The sequence below is a fragment of the Erinaceus europaeus genome, chromosome 5, assembly GCF_950295315.1.
Source record: "Erinaceus europaeus chromosome 5, mEriEur2.1, whole genome shotgun sequence".
Classification (NCBI taxonomy): domain Eukaryota; kingdom Metazoa; phylum Chordata; class Mammalia; order Eulipotyphla; family Erinaceidae; genus Erinaceus; species Erinaceus europaeus.
The window spans coordinates 80,729,529-80,734,936 of NC_080166.1; the positions used below are offsets into that span (position 1 = coordinate 80,729,529).

At 45.7% G+C, this 5,408-nt stretch overlaps 1 protein-coding gene and 1 non-coding gene across 5 annotated transcripts in view; both read right to left on the minus strand.

Moving 5' to 3' along the window:
- The window catches only part of ELF1 (E74 like ETS transcription factor 1), a 107,848-nt gene extending 102,659 nt beyond the window's left edge, over positions 1 to 5,189 (minus strand). For all 4 annotated transcript variants that reach the window (XM_060191437.1, XM_060191436.1, XM_016188845.2 and 1 more), the window contains exon 1: positions 4,857 to 5,189. The gene's annotated coding sequence lies outside the window, so the exon portion shown is untranslated. The remainder of the gene's footprint in view (positions 1 to 4,856) is intronic.
- On the minus strand, positions 4,756 to 4,827 carry TRNAE-UUC (transfer RNA glutamic acid (anticodon UUC)). The gene has a single exon. It is a non-coding gene; the product is annotated as a tRNA-Glu (tRNA).
- Positions 5,190 to 5,408: the final 219 nt, after the last annotated feature.

The window sequence follows — 5,408 nt, forward strand, 5'->3', positions numbered from 1 at the left end:
TCGTAAGAGGTGAAACAGGGTTGCAGGTGTCTCTCTGTTTCTCTTCCTCTATATTTCCCTCTCCCCTCACAATTTCTCTCCGTCTCTAACTAATAATAAATTAAATACAAAAAATACGCACAAGTGCAAGGGCTGGCGTAAGGATCCCGGTTCGAGCTCCCAGCTCCCCAACTGCAGGGGGATTGCTTCACAAGTGGTGAAGCAGTGTGCAGGTGTCTATTAAAGTGCTGTTCTTTCATTCAAATCTTTTCTGAATGTCTATTGAGTACCAAGTTCTAGTGATACAAAGGGGTACAAGTCAAAGTCTCTATTCCAAAGTTATACTCCCAACCTGAAGACTACTCCTAAATTGAGAACTATCAGTGAAAAGGAGTTAAGCCACCATGCACCTCAGCTCTATATAGGGATAAGGGATATAACTCATTCCAATCCAAGCAGGGACCATTAAAAGCACATCTGGAGTTGGGGCAATGATAAAAAAAAAAAAAAAATCTGCTAGGACTGACATAACGAGCTACAGATCTTTATCTATTTTTTGTATTATCTTTATTTATTTATTGGGTAGAGACAGTCAGAAATCAAGAGGGAAGGGAAGGCTAGAGAGGGTGAGAGACAGAGAGATGAGAGACACCTGCAGCACTGCTTCACCACTTGTGAAACTTTTCCTTCTCCAGGCTCGAAACCAGGTCCCTGCGCATTGTAACGTGCGTTCAACCAGGTGCACCACCACCCAGCTCCTTAATCTATTTTCCACCCAGCCCGTTAATCTATTTTTTGCACCTTTATTTTCCATTTCTATTCTACTTGGACCCTCAGCTCTGCCAAAATGTGCTAGCAACTGTTCGAATGCTCCTGCTCACTTCTTTATACCTTGCCTCTGAGCACCATCCTCTCTACCAGCAAAAAGTTTAACCAGCCTTCAAACTCCATCTCAAATGTTGACTCCTCTAGAGGACCTTTCCTCATTCCCAAACCCAGATAAGATAATCTGGAGACCTGCAACTACTTATAACCTTTGGCTTAGTCCCCATCTGAGTATTTATCACACCATACACTGTGTCCTAATTATCTGCACACTAACTTCCATCAGTTTTTTATTGAGTAATTGCTACATTCCTACTACACCCTCTAACATATCTATGAGTTCAAGTCGCAACTTAATTTCCATTGTCATTTTTAAATACTTAATATCCAAATGATTTACTGGTTACACCTACTAATAACGAATATAAAAGACTAGGTAAATGCAAACTAGTAAGTATCACTTCATTTTGTCGCACAAGAGAATACCTGAAACATGAGTACAAATGGTGTTTTGATTACAAGGAACAAACATATAAATGAAACTTCATGAATTTGTTACCCAGTGAGAGCCAATTTAAAGGATTTATCTTACTAGCAGCTCTGTTTTAGAATAGTAAGGTCATGTTCAATATAGCAAGTTACAGATCATTCTCACAACTTACACCTCCATTATTTTAAACTGAATTATAAGTATCTGCTATTACTTTTATTAATTTAAAAATCAATGCTCAATCAATAAGTATTCTAATAGGTACAACATATTCAATGTTTCTAAACTGCTTAAATCTTTTTTTATTTTTATTTTTATAAAAGATGAGAGAGAACTAGTGAGACAGAGAGGACAGACACTTCTCCACTGCTTGTGAAGCTTTCCTTTGAAGATTTGAGGTGGGGGACTTGAACCCATGTCCTAGAGCACGTTAATTAATGCACTCTCCTAGGTGTACCACCACTTATGCCATGTCTGAATTTTCTGAAACAAGAACTTTTCACAGCTTTGTTTTGTTTTTCAAATTTTCCTGACAATCTACTGATAAAGCTTTAGGGCTAACTACCTAGATAAAATTCACCAAGTAAAATTCCCCTCTACTGTCTCAGCTTGATCTATCATAGTTCTCCCTCCAGGCACTCAGCTCTCTGGCCTAACTAGACCTTGCCAAACTCACCTTAACCTTATGATTCACATTCCCTCACCAGAAGAAATCCAACCAGTTCTTCAAGATTGGGGTAAATATACTCTCCTCCCTCCACATCTCTATCCCAGCTTTCCTCCCTGGTTAGAACTGATTTCTCACCTTGTACTCCTGCAGCATTTCTGCAACTCAAATGCTGCCTTACCACTTCTACTTTGCACACAATATATGACTTTGTCAAAGATCTCGTCACCAAACTGGTCCTATCAGCAAACCCTCATTTCCGACCACTGCATTCTCAGTTGAAAATCACATAATGTTCTAGCACTGCTTGGAACTATATGAGGTGAGGTCATAACAAAATGCAAGGTGAAGTGGCCCAGAGGGTGGCACAGTGAATAAAGCATTGGACCCTCAGGTATGGGGTCCTGAGTTTGATCCCTGGCATTGCATGTGCCAGAGTGATGCTCAGGTTCTTTCTCACTCTCTCTCTCCTCTCTAAATAATGTCTTTATAAAAAACACCAAGTGAAGAGCAAAGTAATCTCTAGAGAAAACTGAGACAGAGGGGGTCTTATTTTCCTTTCAAATTCAAATTCAGACCTCCCTTCTTAGTGTTTTCTTAAATGACACATTCCATTCATTATTCAAATGAAAATGCTCCACTTTACCTATTCAACAGTTACTTAGGGAATTGGGCTGTAGTGTAGCGGGTTAAGTACACATGGCGCAAAGCTCAAGGACCAGCATATGGATCCCTGAGCCCCCAGCTCCCCACCTGCAGGGGAGTCGTTTTACAGATGGTGAAGCAGGTCTGCAGGTGTCTTATCTTTCTCTTCTCCTCTCTGTCTTCCCCATCTCTCTCCATTTCTCTCTGTCCTATCCAACAATAACTACAACAATAAAACAGCTAGGGCAACAAAAGGGAATAAATAAATATTCAAATAAAAAAAGAATTACTTAACAATTCCTGCATCTCTTATCTAAAGATTGTGGGTGATAGGTATTATCAGTAACTTAGGGCTCTAAACTCAAGAGCACAAAGAAAGTGAAAGATATAGGAAAGGTCTTAACAGCAAACTTTAAGGGTCAAAATGTTTCCATTCAGTATTCTATCCACAACCTTCTAATATGAAGAACCAGAACATGAAGAGTCAGTACTTCGTGATGTTGCTTGCTGTATAGTAAATGTTCAAATATTTGAATAAATGAAGATGATTCCGAAATAGCTTAAACTCTGCGAAGTTGCTTACCACACAAAAGTAACTAATCCGGGAGTCAGGCGGTAGTGTAGCAGGTTAGGCAGCGCACATGGCGCAAAGCGCAAAGACCAGCATAAGGATCCCGGTTCGAACCCCCAGATCCCCACCTGTAGAGAGGTCGCTTCACAGGCAGTGAAGCAGGTCTGCAGGTGTCTAGATCTTTCTTTCCCTCTCTCTGTCTTCCCCTCCTCTCTCGATTTCTCTCTGTCCTATCCAAGGACAGCAACAACAACGATAAAACAACAAGGGCAACAAAAGGGGGGGAAATGGTCTCCAGGAGCAGTGGATTCATGGTGTAGACACAGAGCCCCAGCAATAACCCTGGAGGAAAAAAAAAAGTAACTAGTCCTTAAACAGTCTCACTAAAAGATCATTTCAAAAATCACTATGCAGCTCAAACTATGTAACTGTGTGCAGATACAAATAACCAGAACTTCACTTTGTAATGTGCTGACCAGAAATGCATCCACAAGTGACTTTCTCTGTCTTCACTTGCTCCCAGAAGCCTAATAGACGAAACGTTATAACTCACCCCATTTTCCAATTTCAGCTTGAATTTAAGATAACGCTTTTGTTTCATTTACAGCTCACATGCTGCTGACACAGCTGCCTCCTCTTTGTAATAAACACAGGGCTTCTATATTTAAAAATACAGTGAAACTTTGTTATAACATCCCCTCCCCATCCTCTGGCCAATTTTCTCTCTTAAGCTCCACCTCCACCCCATGATTTTCTATCAATGGCACTCAATACATGAGACTCTTTGGAAAGGTTTTTTTTTTTTTTTTTTTTTTTTAAGACATCTCATCATAGTGGCATTTTTCTCCGCAGTTCAAGTGTATTGTGGTGTTGGGTGGGGGGATGGTTGGCCTCACTTTCTCGGGACTTGGCAAAGGCAAAAGCAATTAAGACTGACTCTTGAATCTCATTTATTTTGGGGGTTGGGAAAACGCGCCCCAAAGTCCGAGAGATGGCAGCGGGTGGACACGCGGCGGGCAGGGCGGTGACCAGCAGCGACGACCCCCCGCCTCCCCCCACCACTTATCCCCCCGGGCCCCGGGAGGTGTTTCCCGTTAAACACCCGGAGGAAAGATAACCAGGCTGCTCCCGGGGCGCGGACTCCGGGGCGCCCTGAGCAGGGGGGCAAACAAGCCGCTTCCAAGGGGTGGGGTGGGGGCGGGAGGCGGGGGAGGTTGGGAGGCGATAAGGCGAGGCCCGGGCTAGTTAATCATCTCCCAGGCGTCTGGACTAGGACGGCCCGGGCTGGTGGGGCGGGAAAGCAGCTCCAGGGAAAGTGAAACTCCTCCTGGCCGGCCCAGCCCCAGAGCCCCAGGCCGAAGAGGGATCCCGGGTACACTAGCCGCTGCAGCCAACCCGGCGCTGCACTCGCACTGGCTTTCCAAAGTCGCGGCAGCCCCTCTGTCCGTGACGGTAACAGTCACACTCATTCACCCTGGGAAGGGGCAAGAGGAGAGCCAGAGGCACTGGAGGATAAAATAAGTTAACTTCCCCGCGTCAGCTCTCTCTTAAAAAAAAAAAAACAAAAAAACCACAACATTCCCATACCGGGAGTCGAACCCGGGCCGCCTGGGTGAAAACCAGGAATCCTAACCGCTAGACCATATGGGAAGTGCTGCTAGAGCCGTGGAAGGACTCACCTGACAAGTGCAAGCGCCGCCTGCTCCCCGGTGTCGCAGCTCGCAGCTCGCAGCTCCCGCCGCCGCCGACGCCGCAGCCGCTCACGCGCTCCCGAGCAAGGAACCTGCCCGCCCCGAGTGCCGTCGCCGCGGAGGCGAGGGGAGGCGGAGCGGGGCGAGGCGGGGCGGAGCGGGACGAAGCGGGGCGGAGCAGAGCGGGGCGGGGCAGCCTCGGGAAAGTTCTAAAGCGAAAGAACTCGAAGACCCGAAATCAGCTGCTTCACCTTTTTTTGTTCTTCCTTCCCTTAATATGTTTGTTTTTAAATTCCGCCAGTGGCGCCCCCAGCCTCCAGGTTCCCGAGTTGAGTGGTTGGTCAAATTGCGGGCAGACTTGTTGGCAAAGTTGAAGGTGGCGTCTCTGCTGGGAACAGCTGTTTGCGTTCTGGGTGGAGGCGGGAGCTCGAGCCTAGAAAGATGGTGGAGGTTCTGGACCCCCAGGGGGAAAGAGAGAGAAAGAAAGAGGGAGCGACCTAAGAAGGAATGACTGAAGCCTCGAGGTCCCTGCCGTGCAGC